Source organism: Hesperophylax consimilis, chromosome 8 (genome assembly GCF_061612785.1).
Source record: "Hesperophylax consimilis isolate HC1 chromosome 8, BYU_Hcon_1.0, whole genome shotgun sequence".
NCBI lineage: Eukaryota > Metazoa > Arthropoda > Insecta > Trichoptera > Limnephilidae > Hesperophylax > Hesperophylax consimilis.
This window is the reverse complement of record NC_142843.1, coordinates 13,897,888-13,923,822: the sequence shown is the minus strand read 5'-3', so window position 1 is coordinate 13,923,822 and position 25,935 is coordinate 13,897,888. Positions and strand designations below refer to the sequence as shown.

The following is a 25,935-nucleotide window of genomic DNA, read 5'->3' as shown; positions in this document are numbered from 1 at the left end:
AATAATTCAAGACTTACGTAAGCGTAGTAAATATAAAAATAGATAATGAAAACCGAAGAAAATGGATAAATAATGTTTAATACGATTTTTTTTTTTGTATTTTATTGGATGTTGAAATAGTGTTTCTGATTTTTACGGAGATCGTTATGGCTGAAAGGGTTTGAAGAACAAGTTACATAATTCTGTACAAAATGTAATATGTTATATCTAACTCGAGAATGATTATTACTGTACGTGGAACTTGATAGAAAAGTTAACTATTTCACGAGTGTAAGCTTGAGTTATTTCAAAATTATGTCGTTAATTAAAAAGTTCCACAGACTAAATTGAGATAAACATTATTTGCGAGCAATATTTCTTCAAATATTGAAGACAATATTAGTGATTTTTAAACGAAAATCTGAAACAGAAAAATCAGAAAAGGAAACGGTCACATCTGGGACTCGAACCCAGGACCCTTGTCTTTCCGGGACAATGCTCTACCAACTGCGCTAATGGGACCCTATTCCCATCGGTCACTTTTAACTGTATCATACTTCGAATAAGAACTACCAACATTGTCTTCATTTTTTCACCGCACATTTTTTATTGGCAACTATCTTTATGTATGATCGCAAGATTCAACCCGAACTAAATGCAATCCAGACAGCGTCCTTTAGATAAACCTATCTTATTTTTTATTTTTTATGTGCGACATCTGTTGACTTTTCTGCAAGTCTAGAATGAATATTAATTTTTCGGAATAACTTTCCTTTTCTGATTTTTCTGTTTCAGATTTTCGTTTAAAAATCACTAATATTGTCTTCAATATTTAAAATATTACAATTTGAGGTTTTACTCAATAAAGTTATTCCGAAAAATTAATATTCATTCTAGACTTGCAGAAAAGTCAACAGATGTCGCACATAAAAAATAAAAAATAAGATAGGTTTATCTAAAAGACGCTGTCTGGATTGCATTTAGTTCGGGTTGAATCTTGCGATCATACATAAAGATAGTTGCCAATAAAAAATGTGCGGTGAAAAAATGAAGACAATGTTGGTAGTTCTTATTCGAAGTATGATACAGTTAAAAGTGACCGATGGGAATAGGGTCCCATTAGCGCAGTTGGTAGAGCATTGTCCCGGAAAGACAAGGGTCCTGGGTTCGAGTCCCAGATGTGACCGTTTCCTTTTCTGATTTTTCTGTTTCAGATTTTCGTTTAAAAATCACTAATATTGTCTTCAATATTTAAAATATTACAATTTGAGGTTTTACTCAATAAAGTTATTCCGAAAAATTAATATTTCTTCAAGTTCTATAGACAAACATAGTCTGCGGGGTGGTTGGGCAGGGTTGGGGTGGGATGGGAATGGAAGGGGGGGACGTGAAACATAACTCACAGAGTTATAATACTCACAGCCGATTGTATTTGCATAATTCTACCATATAAAATCTCCATAGCGAATATAAAGTCGGTGATAAACGACCCCTTAACCCCTGCCCCCTTCCCCCTCCCACCACCCTCTCCGGCTGCATCGGGAGCAAACTCCGAACTGTTAAGATGCGTTACACAGTTTATTTGAATAAGATATTGGATTGGCTGTACCGCGATGGATGTTGGTAGACAACAGAGACTTGATTGGCTATGACTTAATTTGAATTAGTAAATCTAGTTTGTAAGTAAAGAACCCTTTCTTGAAAATGGAAAAAGCGCAGACCCTTTAAAAATCTCGAAATTTGACTTTAACTTTTAAAATTAATCCTAAGAAATTTAAAGAAAATAGATATGTATATTATAATTTTGAAAATGACAAATAATATGTTTTTTTCTGAGTATGTAATTTATCAATTGTCTGAATTCTTGTCACAATTCAATTATTTAAGAGGAAAACATAATTTAAAAAGCTGAGGCGAAGTCGTGTAATAACAAGAATATAGATATTTTTTTAAATGATTGGTTTCACTGAAAAATAACATTTTGGAAGCACTTGAAATTTCAGAAGCAATTTTGATGTTGATGTGAAAGAAAATCGTCTGCTGTAATGTCTAAAATATTTAAAATAAAATTGATTAAATTATCTATCATAATGGACATGGCCGGTCCTGTGCAGATGCAGTTGGAGCTGCCCGCTCCGAGCGTCGACTTGCCAAGGCGCCAAGGAACCTAGGAGCCAATGCGCTGATAATACCCAACACCTAACACACCGTCCTTAAGGTGATGCACTACGTCGTGTAATATTTTAAATTGAGCCGCTATCAATAACAACCCTTACGTAGATGGCGATAAGGTTTAAATTCCCGCTTAACACCATCCGCCTGTTTTGATTTATGCAAGAAAAAAACTTGGCCAAAAAGTGCCTTTTATTTTATTTTGTGGATGTTCAGGCATAAATATTTAATTTTTTTTCGATCATTTTTTAAATAAGTTAATTTGCCACACTATACAATACAATCATAACGGAAAATGGGTTCGTAAGTAGGAGATTTTGTACTTTAAAGCAGTTTTCATAGGCTTTATACATTATTTTTTTCTGGGCTTATAAAAAGACTTATCTAAAAAACACTAAATTATTTCAAAGGCCAAGATGTATTCTACTCGCAGTATTTAATTAAAGCATCTGAAACATTTCTAGGCGATTGAATTTTCAAACCAAAAACACATGATTTTGCATTACTACGTATGGCATCGCCTTAAAATTTTTAGTAGCGCCAGGCGCCGTTTGACTCAAGGCCGGCCCTGATAATGGATAAATTAATCACGGAAAACCAATGTTCTGAAAAAGAGAAATCATAGAAAAAAGTTATTTTTACTACTTACAGTACTTCTATTTTAAAATGTGTTTCAAAACATTGAACCTTACAACCCAGGAACTGGAGTCGACAATTCTTCGATCCTCGCCAAATGCCGATTGGATAGGACAGACATTTATTTCGTATTAACTGTTGTAACATCATGAGATTTCAGAGAAACGCGTATATGTCCACGTGATTGCAACCAAATGATGATAGAATAAATTATCATTAACAATAAGTCTACCTGCAGAGTTTCAGCTGCGTGGTGTGCCGGATCGGGAGAAGCTGTTTTGGGGAGACCCTTTGACCTCTCTAACTGGTCTCTCTTGACCAATCGCCTTGCACTGCAGCGGAGGGGATAGATTCATAAGTCTGTAACTCCTGGACACACTGATCCCTAGATTTCTACCCACCCCTCGTAACTTTTTACTGCCTAGAACTTTCTCTCCTTAAAAAGACCCTCCACACAACATCCCAAAAGATGACACATGTTCTGTATGAGATTAATGTAAAAAGGGAAATTCAAACAGTTTAATTTAAAATAATTCTTTTTCTTCATAAATAATATCAGAATTATTCGATACATCTCTTTTAATATGAATGTGAATCCTCAGAGTGCAATCAATTAGTAAGATAAATAAATGAAGTTTCTACTGTAAAAGAGATAAATTACTTAATTTAGACAAGATAAAATTAATAATTTAGATAGTCGTTAATAAAACATTTTACTTACCGTGAAATTCCCACAACCACAAACAAAGATGGGCATTCTCGAATAAATAGAAGGTATTCTTTGAATATTCCAATTCGCTTCTGAATAATTATTAGCAACATAGACACATAAATTGTTCATTCCTCTCTTGTAAAAGGGCTGTTATTTGTTATTGGAACAGCTTAAACGAGGGCATTAGGGAAACAAATCGATTTCTCATTAAAAGCTAAATTATAATAAAGTTCTGTAAATAATACATAATATCTACAATTTGAAACCCCGCGGCAGTTACAATAATTTAACGATAGTGTATTAAGTATGCTTAGATAACTGTAATATATTAACTTAGAAGCAAATCCGAGGCATAAAATTGAGAATTTACTGCTTTGGAAGAGCTTTTATCGTACTTTCTACTTTGGTATGGAACTTTAAGTGATTTTTCACTCTAATGACTACGAACTATAATTATTATTACTGAACTATCAATGTAGAAACGTATCCGATATATTGTAAGGTTTATTGGGCAGATGAATACGCCGTAATGACTAACGTATAGTTATGATGTTTTAGTCATCCAAAGAATATCTCATCAAATCGACCCTATCTTGTATTTTGTTAGTTGTTAGCTGTTCCCTTTAGGTTTCGTGATATTCATAATTTATTAGCAGTTTTATTAAAAATTACAATTTACAAGATTATTTTTACTAGTTTCTACTTGTAATCCATAGAGCTATAATTAGAGGCGCTACTGCTTACTGATATTTCGTCGAAACTTGTTCCACTATTGGAACGCTATAAGCGGAGCGCGTAGACCGTAATCGATAGTTTTAGTTGGGAGAGTTGGAGGTCAGTTGGAGGTCAAAAAGTAAAACTTTTTTTTCACTTTATGGGTTTAGGGTGAATGGGTTTAACCCCCCCCCCCTCTAACAGCCTGAGTATTGCGTAAGAAAAAAATAAGAGAACTCGTAGATTACATTTCAGGAAAATACAAAAATATTATATGCACCATCTCTTTTATGAATGTGATGTAAATAATAAATTGTCATAAGTTAAGTTCCCAAAAGACTTTCCAATTCCCCACCCTTTTCCCTTGCCTTCCACCAGGGTTGATCCCCCCTATGTGTATTCTGTAGCTATGCTACTGGTACGATCCTAATCCAATTTGTAGTACTTGAATGTTGAATAATTCCGGGAATACTACAAATTGAAAAATCCAGACTGCTTCAAAAATACCTAATGTATTGTCGCTGAAGTTCGACATAATTTAAATGTCACTGATTTTCATAATTCTATCGATGTTTCGAAATGTCAACATTATTATTCTGTGTAACTGTGTACGATGGAAACATTATATGGTTTAAGCTACCTTCGTTACCTATTTTTAAAATATATATTATGTGTAATTGAACATTTTTGTTTCAGATGTTATAATTAAGTAATCTTATATCAGAAAGCTGGTTTGGTACATTCTGAATACTAAATAATGATTCTCAAGCATGGTTAATTACTTGCCGGTTCAATTATACACGCAAAATTTTACTAATTGGACACTTTCCAAAATTTCATTCTGTGTTTTAAAAAAGTTGTTATAGTACGCCTGAAACACTGATCTCAGTCGTTTAGACTAATCCCGTCGTCCCACGGGTCGGTAAGCAATCGACATAACCCGAATGCTGTTAGACCCTGCGCAGAATAGTTCCACAGTGAACTGCGCTGCCGACCGCTACCTTACTAAAGCGAAATTATTTTTCTGCGCAGAGTCTTGTAGCATTCTGTTTATGTCCATTGCTTACCGACCCGTGGGACGACGGGCTAATACTACGTGCATTTGATGCTGTACCTCTTTATCGAATTCGCCGATCATGCTAGTTCTTGGACTAAGACTTTCAGAGAATGACCACGGTACGGGGATAACTGTCGCCATTTTCCATACTACAGGACACCTTGTTGGTCCAGTCTGCGGAAAACACAAGGTATAATGTATTTGTGTCAAATGTACAAAATTTTATTTATATTCATTTTCTAAGAGAATTAACCCCTTTAAGCAAATTAAAGAGAATGAGATATTTACCCCCAATTTCGATCTCGAAAAGTGAAAACCTAATCAAACATACATTTTTCTTATGATTTATAATAATAATAATATTTGGATGATTTTTATAGCGCCATTTTTTTGCAAAATCACCTCAAGTTCTCTGTACAAGCTCCAAATTTTACTTGCTAGGCATTATCTTGTTTTGTACAAATAGATACAGAAATATACTTAGTTGAAGTTTTTGAACATGAAATAATCAATAATTATTAACATTTACATATTTATCTATACACATATATCGCGGACTGTGAAAAGTTTACCAATATATAACCGCAAAACGTTCTAATAAAGTTGTTTTATACAATACCACACAAGTCTTTACTTTTAAAATATCATTAGTTTTCTAGGGTCAACGAGGAAATAAGCATAAGCAAATAAGTCCGGACTGATCCGGGAATTGTAAAAATCGTCTCACAAATCCCAAGGATTACAATTGTGGCCCAGAATTGCATTTCTCCCTCAAAGGGCTATAAATACTCGTACAATCTTCATAAAATCTTCACAAATTAAAAATAACAAAGTAATATGGAAAATAAAAATATTACATAATTACTAGTAGGTATTGTTCTCGGGAACAATATAATGTGTTCGGACACAATCAATGACAAGATAACATAATATATTATACCTGCATAGTTGGTAGTTGTCCACGATTGTTTTCCCAAGGGTAGATGTAATCTGAGCAAGTGAACAACCGACTGAATCAATCTTATCTCTCAGTGTTATCTGTAAAATTACGTTAAATTATGATGAAATAAAAAAACGTCAATACGCCCATTTACGATTTCGCAAAACTTATTCTGAAACAAATACAAAAAGGAGTAAATTCAAGCCATTTTTTTGTCACACGCGTCGTCGTTTAAGAGTTTGAAAAAATAAAATGAATTATAATTTCAAGTTTAGCTTGAAACAATCCTTCTTCAGTTCGTGTACGACCTATTTTGTGTTTTTATTGACCCACAATAATGAAATAAATGAAAAATCGTAGATATATTTTATGAACTCCTAATCGTACGTGTGTGTGAAAGTGTTTTCATTTTAAATTAATTTATCGGTATTGAGCCAAAGTCGAATAGTTTCTTTTTATTTTTCAAAACTCACGCATTTTCATATTTACCGAGGCATAGAGAAATTTATTTAAGAAAATAAAGGCATGGGGGGCTGAATGCAGTATTTGCTAATACAGATGTCAAAATTAACGAGGTTAGTAGTTCATAATGAACATTTTCGGGTACTAGTACCAACCCTAATGCACGAAAATGAGGCATGGAATTGACGGAAAAAGGATGAAATCAGAATAAATGGAATAGAAAAAAGATCCCCGAGGCGTATGTGTGATAAAACCATGAAGCAAATAAGGATATCCGTGCAGTGAATATCTTCAAATGAGTCTCTCAAAAAAATCATATCAAATTAAAATACGTATATTGTACGTAAATAACTTGATTTCATACTATAACTTTTGATCTAAGAAACATAAAATGTTGATGTTTTCCATCAAAACCGGGCAAAATAAAATGTCTTATTAATGGCCCGCTGTAAAACGATGTAAATATTTATTTGATAGATTCGGAACATATTCAAAGATATCCTAGGGAAGCTGGCAGATGAAATATTTATTCACGTGTTTAAACTAAACTGGAGCGAGCTGTTAAACATTCATATTTTATTTAGATTTATAAAAATACACAACTTTCTGTAAATAATGAACGCCAAATGCTTCGTTTTGCGAAACCCTTCACGTGCTTTTCCGCCAGTGTAAATAAAATCGTAGCTACTGAAAAAAAAGATTATTTAACACGAGTATTAAAATTACATTTACTACTCACAAATCGTCAAGAGCATTTCTTGATAGGTACTTCTACGGGAAACTAATGTACACATTATTTTACAAAATTTAATGGCGGCCTTATGTCGGCTAGAGCCAAATTATCGAACACTAATTTTGGTTGTCTTCGATGTGCGTTATTCCTAGGTGAAATTATTCACGTTCAATGAACCCAAATTTCCTTTGAATGTAAGTGTCATTTTAAAAATAGGAACCTAAAGTAGGTACCTACCTACAGTATAATATTTTAACAAAAACTTATTTTATTTTATTTGACTTCTTCAATATGATTTTCACGGGTATGCGTTTGTTTCTTATAATATTCGGCTGAATAATTGATGTTTTCACAAATTTCAACTACCATATTAGATATTTAATTTTTTTTGAATGTTAGTATGTGACAGTGTTTTACAATATTTTGAAGGAAAATAATATGACCATCATATAGAATTCTTAAAATTTTTGGTTTATTTCAAAATATTGAGCGATGTGTTTCCACAAAATAATGATTATTTTTTTTACATTAGCTCTACTCAAAATTCACAAGAAAAAATCCTGAATCTTTGAAATCAGGCACCCCTGCTACACCCCTAAGTCACCACACGTAGCACATCACTTAGGGTGACCTATGCCAAGGATCATGCGATAAATGGTTCCCCGGCGGCGGTACCCATACCCGCCTCCCAAATTGTAAATCAGCTTCAATAGTTAGTTATCTAACATAAACAACGTCATTTTGGTAAATGATAAATTGGTGGATAATTTCCCAAAAAAAACTACTCGAAAAATATCGCATAAGAATCTTACAATATACGATTTTTTCTCCTTGAACAAACGTAGAGACTTATTGGTTAGTTTCATCAAAAATATAACAAAGGCGATGGTAAAATATTGAAACAATAGAATTTAATGAACGACTTTACAACTTATTCAAACTAATAAATCTAACAAAGCATTAATAATAATTAAATATTATTCTTTTACAATATCAAGGTCGTCAATTTCGTTTTATGCGTGTGAAAACAATTTTTGGCAAGGTCAAATACTTGATCCAAACTCACATACGCCAACATTCTCCTTGTGGCTGTTATGTAGGTACCTGTTATGTAGGTACCTGTTTACTGACATTTTGGTTATTACGTGGCGGGTACTAACCTGCTTGGAAAGGTCAATGCACCCATACAGTAATGTAGCCAATTCTAGTTGAAATATTTTTAGAGGCTTGTTCATGATATCAGTTAGACAATATTCAAAGTAAATTAAAAATTAAATAAAAACAGTTTTTCATTATTTTATGTTCAATACCAACTGCTTGCTTCCTTCGGTAAATCAGTTTTAAAAGGATTTTGTAAGTTTGTGATAGTAAGGGTTTTCAAAAAGTGTATGAACCTCATTATTATTATGTTCCAAGCCAGAAGGTCATAACGGACAAAACGTTTTCCTTTCAGAAGAGCGAAAACTGTGAATAATAGTTTTTAAAGATAATAAATTAATAAATATGAAGAATAAAATAATACTGATAAACCTAAACGAAATATGAAACAGAATAAGACAAAAAAAATTACGGTCTCAACTGGTCTACATTTAGACTTTAAAAAAAGTCAAGTTTTAAAGTTTACACAACTGATAAACTACCATTTACCCTACATTAATGGTTGTTTATTAGTTATATAAAATAAAATTATAAATCTATTATTTTATAAATTATACTACATATTTAAATACGGCTGTGTCCCAAATTGGGATAAGTTGGAGACTGAATGGAGTAGGGAGAGTAGGGAGACGGGGAAGATAAAGGTTGGGAAGTACCTGGCTATTCAGAACTGATCACCAAATACAGCTAAACCCTTTTGAGCAAAATTTCGATCCTGAATGGAGTCCATTCGACAGGACGATACTGAGAGTATCTACAAATAATATGGATGGAATAACTTGATATAGGTATTATTAATTGCACGATATTTTTCACTGTTTTCTATGTCCTATAAATGTGATCTGTCGCTTACGCCTTTTGGCCTAAAACAATCGATATATTATATTAGTGAAAGGCGTTTCTTACGTTAAAGGTTAAATTGATTTTTCGCAATGACCTCCATGGTTCAAAACAATTAATAACGCTAACGTATATTCAAAGTAGAATAGCGTTTTACATTACAAATAATCATGTAGAATCCTTGTACGTAATGAACATAATGGGATGAATTGACACAAGTGTAATGAACAAATCATGACTTATGATATGACAAATATTTATTGAACTTTTTAGTCCCACTGTCTCCACTTATAAGTCTTATATGAACTATCTGTGGTTGTCAGCACGTCTTGCGTAACTCTGATTCAATGAACTCGAAATTGCTTTTAATTGGGTGTCATTATCAAAATATGATTAAAGTAGGTACACTCCTATAGTATAATATTTTAACAGAAAATTATTTTAATTGTCATTTTCAAAATTGCAATTTATTTGTCAAGAATTCAGACTATCCCCATTGACGTGTTATTTATTTATTCATTTTCGGGAAATCGACACTTCACGTTTAATTCAGTTTGTACATAAGTAAAATAAACCCAAATAAATCCAATTATGGATTTCCTCCTTGTGATTTTACCTCTACTGAGACAGCAAAATCAGGAATAAGTAAATTAAATTTGTAAGATAGGAATATGAATTAAAAAATTTATACAAAACAAAAGATTATATAAAATGAAAAATTTACAACACAAAACATTTATCAATACATTTATAGCCACGTAGAGAGGTTGTAGATATAAATCAAATCATAATAGTTATATTAAGATGAGACATAAAGCGAAAAAATAGGTTTCACTTTTTGACCTCCAACAGAACTCCAACTCTCCCAAAACTAAAACTACCGGTTCCGGTCTACGCGCACCACTTATGGTGTTAGTACGCAGTAGTGCCTCTAATTATAGCTCTATGACTATGTGATTGTTCACGGGTCTGCGCTAGTTATTATTTGTCTACAGTTTTATTCCGAGATTGATGAAATTTCGCACATTTATCTTCAAAAAAAGAGTAAGGTCACTGTTAATATGAGATTTCCAACAATAATCCCCATCCCATTTTTCCCACTTAGTAGAATTTTGATACTTCTTGATGAAATTTTGCACATTTGATGTTTAAAATAAGAAACAAAACATTTGTTTGTATTAGAAAAACTCTGCTTAAGACTAGTTTCTCTATACAGTAAGGAATATCTAGCGAAAATGACAAAAATAATAGTCGAAGGCTGAACATATTTAAAACCAATAAATTGAAATGTTCAGAAAGGAAGCTTTTGTTGACTTGAAATAACGTTGATGAACAAAATTTGAACATTATTTTAATAGCTCAGTGATAAATTGATAAAACTCCTAAAACAATTTTTTTAATTATAATACATCCATTTTATTAATAGATGTATTGAAAATACTGATATATCTGTATTTTTTTGGTTTGACTGCTGTGAACTTTAAAAATGTCTTTTAACAGTTAAATAGAAAAAAAAAGTTTGACTGAGGATTTAATTTTTGGGCGTTTTAGTTTTGGAAAATGTATGTGCGACAGATCATGGCAAGCAATTCTTGAAAATAAGATTATAACAAAAATGAACTTCAAACTTCGTTAGCTTTTTCGCGATTTTGTTTTAGTGTACTTTAAATTGATTCCTTCATATTGAAGAGAGAATAAATATTGTCAGAAACGAAACCTGCATTGAAATAACAGGACTTCATAATACAAAAGGTTCCATTTAGCAAGAAATTACACACTTAAATTCATTATTAAAGAGTGTCTAAAACAGCACCTTGATAAACATTCTCAATTCTCTTGAATCTCGCATTATTTGTTTCATCCCAAGTGAGACGTAAGGGTATTTGTTTAGTAATGTGTTTTAATCAGTCACGTTAGTAAATAATGTATGTCAGAAGTGATTTCCTTCAAGACACTCCTCCCCCTCCCCCCCACACAAATACCCCAGTACTAGGAGTCTTTAAGCAGCTATTCCCGGTAAACTTTACCGAATCACAAAATAAAACAAATTAAACATTATTTTATTTGTACTTGTCTTCTCTAACGATTGTTTCTGAATATCGCGGAAGGCAAGAATTACGCTCCACCAACAGGGTTACAGGCGCTTTAATCCTACTTAGCTCCAAATTAAAACACATTACATTTTATGTGATGTGCTAGGGAGGGCGGGGGTGGAAGCATGAGAGCGGGAAGGTGGCGCAGGGTGGCCCCTCCCGCCCTAGGACGGGGGGCTGAATAGAGCATAGGGGAAAGGAGGAGTGATTGGATGGAAATTATCAAAGGACAATGAGGTCGCTTTGAATGAGGTAAAACGGAAAATTTATTATATTATGCTCGCGAAGGCAAATACTCTTAATTGAATTTATTGAATAGAGGCAGATAATGTTGTGATATCAAAATCGTATTAGACTTCCCGGATGGTTTCCTGTCTTTTGTTTATATATTTATCTGGATATCATGTTGGAAGTTCATTTGACATACATGTTTAAAAAAATTACAGACGTTTATAATTAAGAGTGTATTTTCCTTTGGTTTGGGTATTCACGGTGTTACGTTTCTTATCAACGACAAATATGCGGCATCGGCTTATGCCCCTAGCCATTATTTTTTTGTCTTCAGGCCTTCCTTGCTTCCAACTCTGGTAAATATGATGAACGCAGTAATTTAAAACCTTCCTTGGTCTGCTTGTGAGTCACTTTCACTGAGATGTCCTGTCATCTGACATTCTTTCCGTACTAATAACGTCATTTTTAATCATTTGAATTGTAACAAAATCTCTTAGAATCAACGTTTCAATTATACACGAATCGGCTGCCTTCAAAAGAAATGTGATAAATAACGATATCCACCCTTCGATAAAATATTTTTGATACTCAACAGTATCAAAAAGAAAACTCGTATAACACTACAAAACATTACTTAGGACTTGTTGTTTCAACAAAATTTAATAATTCATCAAATTTAATTTCAACGTTAATATTCAAGTTATGTGAAATTCCTCTTCAAATTCTCCTATTCGTGTACTGTGAAACAACTAGCCCATGATGAAATAATAACTGAACTTGAAAAAAAGAATTGTTGAAATTGTGTGAAAAAACCCTTCCTTAATTAATTTACACTGACAAAAACTTATTGTCTCTATGCCGTTGTTAGGTAAATCCTATCTGCAAACAAAAATTACAACATCCAAGTTTTCTATAAATAAACGTCTACTTTACCGTCGACGTTGATGCATCGGGGCTCGTAGCCCCATGGCCTCATGGCATGGCTACCATGGTATGGTATGGCATGGTATGGCTATGGGAAGTGTTTTGTTATTATCAAAATGGGCAAATCGTAAAAAAGTAAGTGGGCAATCGACTGGAACATCAACGTTTTAGTTCACTCGACAGGAAAATCGCTGCTCATTTTAGTAACAAAAATTACTCGGGAATATTTTTAATGAGATCTTATTTGAATTTTACACAACGGAATTTTTTGTTCTTGTTATTTTTAATTGAAAAAATAACGAATTTCCCGTTATTTTACTATGCTTGAAATAATTCTCGTAACTTACATAATAAGTATTTTTAAACACTGTAATTTTAACTACTAAAGTAAAATCGAAATAAAACGATTTGTACAGTATAATCTTTAACTTTTTGAGTAAATTTACAGTTATAGACTAAAACATAAAGTTAATCATCAAGCTAACTAATTTCGGTGAGTTATTGTAACTCTGGTTCAATGAACTCGGATTTGTTTTGAAGTTTAGTGTGATGTTCAAAATTGGAACTGATGTATTAAGAATTCAGATAAACAATCAAGTGCCTCATTACAGTATTGTATTTTTTACTGAAAGTTTATTTTAATTCGATAATTGAAAGGTGTAAATATTTATTTTGTTTAAATTTCTTATGATAAAATACTGGTAAGGTCAGATATCGTGATTTTTCAATGGTCTAGGTTTTTTCAATTTTCAAGAAAGTGTTTTTTTACTTACTAACTAGACTAATATAATATCTTGTAATTTTTCACAGGTTCGTACTAACTGTGACCCTAACTGTGCCTGATGATTTGCTCGCATGATTATTTTGTAACCCGTATCTGAAAAAGTAGATAATCTAAAAAATAAATAACCAATCAATCAATTGTAATTTCGACTATGTACTGAAAAGTCTATTCCACGCTCAGAGGGAAAAAATGTAAATTTTATTTTAAATATTGTTTCTATTAATATGTTATGCATTCGAGGTATTTCACTCCCGAACCAAATGTTAATATCTTAGCATACATTTAAAAAGAGCCAACGCCGTGCCAGTCTGAAGACCCTGTAGCAGAGTGCAAGTCAAAACAAATGTCAGGTTAAATTAATGGATTGCACGATATGGTGATTTTTAAATATTTGTTCCTCTGGAAAACCGTACGTGCTCTACTGACAAGAATTTTTTCCCGCCGATAAACCCATCGTGCGCTGGTAGCATTGCAATTTCGTCCAAGCTGGATTTTTTTTAAAATTCGATTTAAAGCTGTATGCATTGAGAAAGAGTATAAAAATAACAGAATCGCTTGTGGTTAAAACATTTTATACTTCATTTTTGATTTCACGCATCTAGCTCCTCGGAAAAGGTCTGGTGTTCCAAAGGTTAAGACAAAGTAGCCGCTTACCTTCTTCATTTGGTGGAAAGTTTGTGGGATACGGACATGTTAAATTATTATGCATAATATAGTAACTGAGCAGCAATTTCATGTAGAGAAATACATAATTATCTATAAAACCTCTTCTTATATGGGAGAGTTTTCAGTGAATTTAACTCGGGGTTAAACTTTTATGATAATATTTAAATTCACTTTCAATGATGACATGATTAATGATGCAAAAGTGTTACCATTATGGAAGAAAATGATAACACATAAAAAAGATACAAAATTAAATTAATGAGTACCTAGTCATTTCGCTTTGTGATAGTAGATGCTTTACTTTGCAAAAAATATCAATTTCTTGTAAACAGGTAAAAACATTGCTTTCTGAAAATCTGAACCTGTCATTTCAAACAGCTACCTAAATAGAGAATAAAAAAAATTAAAAAAAACCCTCTTTGGTAGATTTTTTTCTATGTTAAGGCGTTCCGCAATTTATAACCTGAATTCGGCGTTACAAAATCAGCGTTTCCCTGTCTACCAGATGAGGGCCCGAAGATTTATATGATCTCCTGGCCTCGGTATGGTTTGTCTCTACATGCGGCTTTCTTGATAAAGATTTTTAATAATTTATTATTTTATCTAACCTTACCACCAAAAGATAGAAGAATTGTATCTAATTTGTCCGAAGAAACATAGATATTTTAATGCCATATTTAACTCCTCTACGTAGACATTAGAATTCAAATTTCATTGAATTCTAGAAAAACGATGATACATTATTTTTGAATGCAGGTTTATCTATCTTTCTCTAATAAGCTTGTAGTGTACCAAGATTACATCTTTAGTACTATTAATAAATTATAACAATGTGGGAAAGCGGAGGAACCATTCACATTACTTTGTATTATTCCTGTGGCCTATTTAAAATGTATCAGTAATAACGAGCTATAATAACAATATGATTATTGATGCGATCCCGCTGGAAGCTATCCGCCACTCGATCTGAAACAATAATGCATATTTTCACGTCACTAGTGCGCTGCTATTGGCCGAGGTATTCTCACATTCCCGCTAGTGATGGACTTAATCGACATAATTTGATGGATTTAAATTCATTCGAATGAATTAGTAATATCATAGCCACAATTTTTTCATCTCTTCACAAAAAGATATCGAGGCGATATTAAAACTTTTCACTCCTCGTATTCTCATAGCACTGTCATTGGTCGAGGTGTTCTTTTATTATCCCTAGTGGTGGACTTAATCGAGAAATCTAACCAATTAGAATTCGATTCGAAAACAAACATATTTTCACTATTGTCAGTGCTGCACCCCAATTGGATGAAGTTTCTCTAGTGTTCATATGCACTAGTGGCGGCCGGAATCGAGTATTTAGTCCATAAAACAAAAATCAGTGGCATGAGGTGTAGGTTGGCAGCCAATATTTTTATCGAATTCGTTTGAAAATTATACACATAGTTCTATTAATAAAGGGTCTCTCAAACACTGTAAAACACTGCTGAACAAACCAGGTAAAAAATAAACACTGGGTGACTTCATATTTCAACGGGCATCAATGGAATAAAGATTAAGCTATATTTAAATCCGGTCTCAGTTCTAACTGGCCTAATACTATATTTTTTAATGAATAATTTACGGTAATATGTGGCAGCCGTTATTAAAGGATGTATCACAAAATAATGTTTCGATTATGAAAGTGTTTATTTTACGATCGTTTCTATAATCTGTTTCGATAATGCCCATCACTAATTCCCACCATTCTAGCAGCCAATAAAGGGGGTGGAGGTGGAGGGTAATTCTCAAGATATAAATCTTTTTTATATTCTGACCTTCCAATGTTTCCCGTCCGACCACAGCCGCGAGCTGCTGCAATAAATCTTACTTTATTCTCCTTATAAAACGGGAACACAAATGTCGGGAGAATGGTGAAAATTGGTATAATTTAAGTTATATGCTTCATAAAAGTGACTGCCACGAATATAGGAATGATGTATAACTAGGGAAGGGCGTTTATAAAACCCTTGACTTTATTCTTTTTGCAGCGTTCACCTTCGGATGTTTTCATTTTCTTAGTTCTCCATTTTGAATAAACTCTCACTTCACAAAGGTAAACTTCTTTTCAACGAGGAATGAATTGTTGGAGTTTTGGTAAAATCAATTCCGTTTCCGATGGTTTTGGCGTCTTTCCAAATGACCTATTACTTGTATTGTGTTGAGGGTTTACAGTTTCCAATATATATACTCCGGTAACCGGATAAATCATCACAATGATAATTCATCAAATCTTTAAAATGTTATATAAAGTCATGGAAAGTGATGAAACAAAAACTTTATTAACTGGGTTATGTAGGTTAGCTTAAAAAAATTTTTTTTATCGTTTCTAATAACTTTATATCACTTTTTAAAAGTGTGTTGAATTATCACTGTGTTGAGTTATCATGGAACCATATACTCCCTATATATATAATCTTTATACTCCCAAATGGGTTGATGAAGGTAAAGGCCTGGGCGTGCGACCGCCAAACTACGTGGTCAGAGCTGTCGCTAAGTAAGCTTTACTGTTTAAAATGGTCTAAAAACCCTATTTACAAAATATTATGCTTGCGATAAAATAACCAACAAATCAGCGGTAACAACGAGTATCAACAACAATCGCTGCGTTTTGTAAAGTTTCTTTGCTCGCTGGCACTGACATGATCACATGACACTTAAAAATACGTTACGCTAAGGCAGGTGTTGTGCTTATTGTGATACATATAGAATGAGTTACGAGTAGTAGCGAAGTAATAATTTTTAACATTTACATTGATTGTTGATATATTATTATTATAGCCTGCTTGTAATCCACATTCCGTGCAGTTAAATACGTTTGCCACCTCTGCACGTGATATGCATCGCCAACTGCATGCAATAAGCGAGCACCTAAATGACCCATTCCTGATAAACAAGGACCAATATACGACAGGTATGTAAAGAGATTAAAGCTAGAAGTCTAATTTTAATAATAAACAAAAAAATAATTTCACATGAGAAACAAATTTCGATAGAAATTTTGCTGTTATACCAGGCACTTAATTAAGAACTGTTATATTTGTTTAAATCACATAAATTGTTTTATTGTAATTCTATACACTCACTACAATATATTAAATTGAACATTTCGATTGATTAATTTGTGTTGTTTCAAAATCAATTCACAATTCATTCAAATAATGTTTCATATTTTATTTGCGGCACCTTCCAGAATGAAAGATACATTACATTAGCCATGTTTGATGACCAGCTCTGAACAGACAGGTCATTCTTCGCTTTATTCTTCCCCACCTTCGTCTTCCCATCTCATTCCTTTCGCCATTAACTTCAGTCACACAAAATAGAATCTACAACAATTGGAGATGCCGTAAGCTCACTGTTACTCCCATAAACAAAATACTACCCGGCTTCGCCAAAGTATACACACTCTGTTGTTATAACAATATTAAAAAATATATTTCTGAAATTTAATATTATTAATTGTTAATATTATTTAAAAGTTCCATATCTTGTCAGATACTTGGCGAGATGAAAATAAATGCGATCACCTTGAAATTTCAGATAGAAAAAATGTGCAATTTTAATTTCCTAATTAATTTTCAGTTTCACACAATAATCATTAAATGCTTTCTTTATAAAATAAGTAGTTCATATACCTACCTTATAATACAGGATATTCATATTTTTTTAGTAAACAGAAACTAGTAGAAAGCCTTTGCAATTTAACATTACACGTAAAAATAAGAATTATGAGTCCCTCGCTACAGGATCTGAAAGGCTGCCCAAAATTGAAAGTAGAAATGATTACGTGAAAAGGCTATTACCATAACAAGGCTTTCCCCTCATAATCACTGTATGAATAATGCATTGAAAATAAATTATACTTGTTACAACTGTATTCAAATGTTATTATTGGGTTTTGTTTTAATCTGCTTTCATGCCTGAACACGGTTTTATAAAATTTCCGTGAATTTTCCATGCCTAAAACTGTTTATAATTGATGATTATAGTAGTGGGAATCAACGTAAGTCCGGCCATACACCTTCAAGTATTAAACTTGTACAGAGACTTGCACAAGTATACTTGAGCGTGTTTAGGACGAATATTGCACAAGTCTGATCAAGTGTCATGACTTGCACAAGTGTCGTTAAAGGTTTTTTTTACTAAAGCACGGAGAAAAAGGAGAGTGACTGATTTAATTAAATGATTGCAATCCATTGCCGAATAAAATTTGTGTGTTCAGAATTTATCGAAACACGTTTTCAAGCAGCTGTGCTTTTCCTGATAAATATAATAATGAAATGCGATAATATTAGAATTTATAATATTAAGACGTGTTCCGACATCCTAATGACATATTCGTGCTTTACCGACAGTTTGTTAGGAAACCTGTCACTTCACTTGTTAAAGACCCGTAGTCCATTTTTTAACAGGTATAAGAATAATTTGACCAGTTTCTCTTTTTTCGACCATTCTTTACACTAAACAGTAATGTGTTTTCTGCACTTCTGGCTTTTTTAAGATGTCCCAATACCCTAAAGAAATCATAACGATGTGACGAAAAGTGAATACGGCGTTTGCAATAATATTTGGCGCAAAGCACCTCGTATTGGATGGATCTATCTTCAAATTTGGCCTAACAATAATAATAATAATAATTGGATAATTTGTAGAGCGCCGTTTTTGTGAAAAATCACCAACAGGTCTAGAAAAAGTGCTAGTACTTACTCCGACGTATATCAGTGAGGCATGGAACCGGTAGAGGAAGGATGAATGTAGAAATTAGAGCACTGAGGAGTATGTGTGGTAAACCATGTATGATCGTGTGACAAATGTGGAGATTCGTAAATAATGCAAGCATGATTTAAGCGTAATGAGTAAGAGTAAGAAAGGGACGCTTAGATAGTTTGGGCGTGTAGAGCGAATGAAATAAGAAAGGATGGTAAAGAAAATAGTGATACGAATGTGAATGGTGAAAGTCAGGAACGCCTGAGGAAGATATGGCACGATCAAGTGAACCAAATACTTAAATATTTAAGTTACTTGACACAAGCATGAGTTGGGTTTCACTTGAGTTTGTTAGTCAAGCCTTTATTCGGTCTGGGGTCAGATCAAAGGTAAATGTTACTACATTTATGAACTTATTTCGTAATGGGAATAAGAATTAATATATTTTCGGGAAATATATTTCCAAAAATTTATCAATAGGAATTCATATAAAAGTTCTTTCACGTTCCCAAAAATAATCTGAACTCGAACGGCACAAAGGGTGCTTTTTAAAAATAAACGTAAATGATTCCGTTCCCGCAACGTTTAAAAGTTTATCACAAAAACGTTCAATGAAAATCGTATGACGCTTATGCCTACATGATTGAAAGGTGAACATAAAAAGAATCGAAAGACGTTAAAATTACGACCGCGAATTCACCTTGTTTTGTTTTATTCAGAAAAGCGATGTAAATATCGGAATAAAGGTATCGTTTTATTCGTTAAACTGATTAAATTTATGCTGCAACAACGTTTAGTTGATGAGAAAAAAGATATAATGGTACCGCACTTCGCATCAAATTGTTCCATTCAAATAAAAGTTGGAATAAACATCATGTTGTAGAACTCTCAACATGATTGACAATGTCGCTGGGGGAGGGCGGGCTCGGTGGGCCGGCTGGGTGAGGCGGGGAAGGGGTTCACATAAATATAGACATTTCACAAATATATTACTCGTAAAACGTGAGAGAGGAATTTTTTTAGTGGAATGCCCGTGGAAGGGTTGGGGAAGTGGGGGGCAGAAAAATGGCTCCGTCGTAAAAATATAAAATATCTAATATGTGTACCAACGCATAAAAAGAGCGAACAGAGTGGGGAGCCGTGGGGGAGAGCGAGAAGAATAAACATTAAACTAGGCAACACAAAAATTCGCAACGCAATTTACATTTTTATTCGTTTTTATTTTGTATTTTTTTTTTACGGGAATGTCGTAAAAAATGAGGGCAACACATCCCATTAGCGACCGGGTGGTGGGAGTGTGTGGGAGTGAGGGGGGAGGGGGTGCAAGTGGGGGCGAGGGATGAGATAATGGAAATATAAATGGGATGCTTTCATATGTCATGTAAGTGTTAGTATTGCGTTATTGACTGGGCCGGGTTGGTGCTGGGCGTGCGCCGCAGCTCAGTTCCTGCTCCAGTCATCTTCAGCAGTCTGGCGCTAGTTACCACGGGAACCACGACATAGATTACTATGAAAACTCATTAGTTTTTCAAACTTTTGTAAAGAGCCTTAAGCAATCATCTTACTCTTCTTTCTGATTCAGTACCCGGTACCCACCTTCAGTATTAGTCGATAAGCATTATTTATTATTTTTAAAAATAATTTTTGGTATCGCAGTATATTTTACTTCATGTTATATTCCTTACTGATGGCGTAGGTATGAGTAATAATAACAAAAATGCTAAAAAGAAACAAATCAATAAGTTCGTACACGAAGCTCACGACTTGTAATTATTATTATTATTATTATTATTAACCCATTTATGCATATTTTGAAAGTATATACGGCCAAAATGCATACAAAGTGTAATAGAGCTGTATGCGTTCAGTATTATATAAAAATAAACTCTTTAAAAGTATACGCAATTGGTGCGAATATACTAAATACGTATACTTCCAACCCTCGACTAGTGTGCGCGCATTTAGAATGTATACAATTACAAAACGCACCCATAGTGTATATCGTTGTATGGTTACAGAAGTATGAATAAAAAATTCTTCTGAAAGCATACTTTATTTGTGCGTACTAATCATGTATATTTCCTACCCTCGATTAGTGCGTGCATATTTAGAACGTATATCAGGCCAAAACAAATCCATAGTGTACTAAAGCTTTATGGTTTCAGAAGTACATATATAGAAGTGAATTCCTTGGAAAGTATTCACTCTGAGTTCTAACTCTGTATGCTTTGAAAAAAAAGTATTAAAAAACTTAGAACCTACTTTTTATAATATAATACAAAATTTCACAGCATTGACATTTTTAGTAATAACCTAAAGAAATATGAAGTAATGCGTACGATCGACTATTAATATGAGAGTATGGAATGTATCGGGAGCATCTCCTATCCTCTTACTATATTCCTCTTCCTCTCCCCTTCCTTATAACCCAAAATTAATTTTAAGATATTGAAACTTCATTTCCAATGAACTTTAGCATAAGAAACTTCTGTGGCTTGACTTCAGTTCACTTGTATATTTATCATTGTATATTATGTAAAAGCTGTTTGTTTCTTACATATAAATAAAACAATTAATGTAGACTAAATTCTTAGTCTGTTTTTTTTTTTAAATTTAACCTACGATATAATAGTCAAAAATACATCCAAAGTAAGAACTTATTTTGGATTAAATAAAAACTAGGTTCTTAGTTTGATACTGGTTTATAATATTTTACGGATAATCTCTAGCGTATGTTTTTAGAAAATATACACGATTGCTGCGTAATACAGTATATATTCCAACAATGCGATGCACATTCAATTTAAATTTGAATGTATACGCGATTAGTATGTACCTCTGCATTCTAACACTTTATACTTTCAAAATGCTACCTCATTTTCAAGTTCATAATAGATATATCCATTTTCAGTTTTATTTTATACACAATGGTGCTATTCATTTCACAGGAAATTTATTATTAGATATTTTTGCAAAATTTTGGAAGTAGGAACTTTCTTAATGTGTCGCAACGCCTTGAAGATTCCGTTGACAACGGGTTCCCAAACTTGCAATATCCGTGATTAACTTACTAGAACGATATTTTTTCGCAACAAAAGCCAATTCTCATAGATATTTGAAAGTGGTAATGAATTTGACACGTGGACGTTGGATGAAGAGGGGAGTGTAAGTGTAAGAATATATAGGACGCAAAAGTGAATGGTGACTCACATTCTTTGAGCTGAGTTGAGAAATGTCAAAAATCAGAATAACAGAATAGGATGTATAATGATAGTGAATGAAGAAAATAGTTTGTGCCGGGACAGAATCGTGAGGCGGTCCATTTTTTCATCACCCAGACTTACCAGGAGATCGGAACTAGGTTTGAGAACCTCTGGCTTAGATAAAGAAGTGTTTTCTTCAAGCTTAAACGAATTTCCGAGAGTGGGCTTCCCAAAAGGCTTAGTTTTCTTGTCTCTAATTTGAAGCGTATTTTATTTGGTTGTCCTCTTCCAGGGAGCAGTAAATGTGTCAATTTTACTTGAAAAATGCGCTCGTATAACAACATATTAAGGACACTTATGGCCGACGAAGAGTTATGACGCTTGTTTAAGGGATGTTATTTTGACACATAGTGCAGGGAATGAGAAGAATAAGGAGTGAAAGGGGGAGATATACATTATACATCCTTCTATACTTCTATTGGCCCATTAAGGGTTAATCTTCAAATGTATTTGAGTCCTCGTAAGGCTAAGGGGTTTACAAAGAAGTTTGTTGTTTAATCGTCTCTAATGCAGGATTACATCAAAGGATTTAACTAGTCAGGAGTTAAGAATAGTGGGGGGGGGGAGGTGAATAGGGATTTCTGGGGAAAATATTTGGTTATTCAGTTTTAATCGCGAGTAAGAACTAATTGTCAAATAAAAGCGCAGTGGCGAAAGACTTCCAATTTCCGAAGTCAAAAGCATATTCAGGAATTTTCACAAAGACAATACATACCAACCTTTATTTTTTCTGGAAAATATTCCAATATAAGTATTAGTGGTGTTGAATTGTGAACTAATTAGTTCATGTATTCAAAATAACATATTTTCTTTCATGCGGGAAAAAAATACTTTACATTACAAAAACAGGGAAATCACAGATTTACACTCAGTATTTGCACATTGGTGATGAACTTTTAAAGTTTAGAGTGAAAAATTATCCTGATAGAACAAAATAGCTAAAACCAGGTAACAATATTTTTTTCCTTTGAAACTGCTTTTATCCTGGGCAAGTGTTATTATTTTTCACTTATTCTAACTATAACGCTATAGGACTGACTTTTAGACTGCAATTAGATCAAGTATTTAGAAGACTTGGCTAGCCCAACTTTCAGGTCAGTTGAGTGTGTATTTAAAAAAACTTGGCTAGTCCAACTCTCAGGTCGGTGTGTATTTAGAAAACTGTGCTAGTCCAACTCTCAGGTCCGTGTGTATTAGAAAACTTGGCTAGTCCAACTCTCAGGTCGGTGTGTATTTAGAAAACTTGGCTAGTAAAACTCTCAGGTCGGTTTTTATTTAGAAAACTGGGCTAATCCAACTCTCAGGTCGGTGTGTATTTAGAAAACTGGGCTAGTCCAACTCTCAGGTCGCTGTGTATTTAGAAAACTTGGCTAGTCCAACTCTCAGATTGGTGTGTATTTAGAAAACTTGGCTAGTCCAACTCTCATGTGTATTTTTGTATTGTTATATTAAAATTAATCCACAAGAGTGGTTTGAGAAGTAAAACCGAAATGAAATTTACGTTGGCACTTACTCAGAAAAATAAGCCTTTTTACATTCAAATTCACTAAGACAAATTGATGCGCGATTCAGGACTGTTATGATATCTTGCGTATGGAAATAAATATTCCAATAAAAATACATTATTCATTTTGTTTTATGTGGAGATGTTATGATTCTGGGAAACATTTTTATTTAAATGGAATCCTTTCATCGTCAAAAGTTCAAACGAGTTCAGGGTATTTCTTCCGTGGCAGTTTCCCCCTCGTCTCCTTTACCCCACCTTCATCTTTCCCTTCCTCACTCCCCGCCTACCACCACCTGCCCTCCGTCACCCGAATTGATAATGCACTCTGAATTATTCATAAAACTCACTCTAAACTGGGACGGGGAGAGAGGGGCACTCAGCACTCAAAGGTTTATTTTTATACAATGTAATCAATTTTAATGTGACGTGAATATTTTTAAGATTCGGTATTCTGGAGAAGGGTTTTGGATGAATTGTCAATTGTCAATAGACAATATATCATGTTAATATATCGGTTAATGTTATATTTATGATTTTTATCTTCACTTGCTGAAAGCTTTACAAACATTACATATTTTTCTATATGAACAACAGTTCTTTAAATGAAATCGAAAATGGAAATTATTATCTCCTGCTTGAAATCTATATATACTATGGGTGTTTCTTTGTTTGTCCCCTATAGACTCAAAAACTACTGGACAAATTTCGATGAAAATTTTAAAGTTTGTTCTTATTAGTGTCAGGAGTGTTTAGACATTTGAATGGTAGAAGCAGTCTTATACGCCCGAGGAAGATTGAGATACGGAGTGGAATAAAAGTTGATATAATATAATTTTTTAATAGTAAAAATGTGGTATACAGTAGTGAATGGTGGAAGTCGGGGATGCCCGAGGAAGACGTGGCACGATCAAGGTAATAAAAAAGTTATGAAAAGAAAACTTTTCAATTCTTGAGAATAATATTATTTCCACCTTAAAAATAGATCTAGTTTTCAGGTACACTAGAATTCACAACTTAAGAACTTTACTCCAAACCATTCATAGCCCTGAGCAACGCCGGTTACACGTAAGCTAGTTCAAAATAAAAATAGTGTTTTTCAATTACATAAACAATATTATTATTAACGCAGTAGTAACTACGCAGCATCGCGTCGTGTGAGTTACAAAACTCGTTCTGCGAGATCATTTGAAAAATGACGAGAAATTAGTTTGTTTTCTTGCGTATTTTTAAAAACTTTGAATAAGCGTTTCGTCAATAATTGCACACTCACTTTGTGGCATTATTTTATTTAATAAAGCTTTAATAGACAGTTTAAAAATCATTTGATGATCATCGTGAAATTATTTTTCACTACATTTGTTCGGTTCCCGTCCGTGTGGACTAGTCTTTATAAATAAAGTTCTTTAAACCCTGAAATTTTTTTTCTCATTTATTCAAATGACGGGTTTCAGTTGATGATTTGTGTAACTAGAAATATATGCATCCATTTTTCAATTTGAGGCGGTATGGAAATCGCCGCTCCAGGAATCATTCATTGGATAATCAACACCTCTACTGGGTCTACCCACGCGATTACTACGTTTGGTAACTTAGCAGGGGTTCCCGAATTCAAGAGGCGGGGGGGGTGAAGTTTGTTCAAAACTTTCTCTTCTTTATTAATTTAAAAAGGCCTCCCACACAGCATTCCCGAAGATGACATATTTCCTGAGAGAAAATTATTTTCCTCAGGGAAGTATGCAGGGGTTTGTAATTTGCTCAAGGATTCCTGGATTAAATAAGGGAGGAAAGACGATTGAACATAGTTGAATTAATATCGACAAATTTATAAATTGACTTGTTCTCAAGCTGCCAACATAAATAAAATGTTAGCCGGTGTCCCCTGTTAAACAGAATTGAGATTAAATTTCGCAGCAGATAGAAACGATATTTCCCATCTGACGTCGACTTAAAAATAACTATGATATTATATTAATTAAGTGACGTCGCAAACTATGAAATTAATTAAAGGAGAAGAAGAATATCCAGTGTAAGCGACGTTCATCGTTTCAGTCTTTTTATTGGGTCTTTCAATATGGCCCCCGCCCCCCCACGCTCCCCTTTCTCCACAACTAAACAACAAGATGGAATGATATAAAACGTGACTTCAAAATTTACTGCGAATTTATTTACGCTGTAAAAGGAAGTGGAATTTGTGAAGGGATAAAATGAAAATGGGAAAATTGTAATATAACGTCTCAAACATGAACACTTTGCTAGTTTACATCGCCGAAGTTAGGTCGTTATTAACGAAAGTTCGGTCAGTAAATATGGCGATATCT

At 33.5% G+C, this 25,935-nt stretch overlaps 1 protein-coding gene across 7 annotated transcripts in view; it reads right to left on the bottom strand.

Annotated features, from left to right (window-relative positions):
* LOC149421584 (uncharacterized) overlaps nt 1-25,935 on the bottom strand; it is a 559,544-nt gene that overhangs the window by 132,405 nt on the left and 401,204 nt on the right. The window lies entirely within an intron of this gene.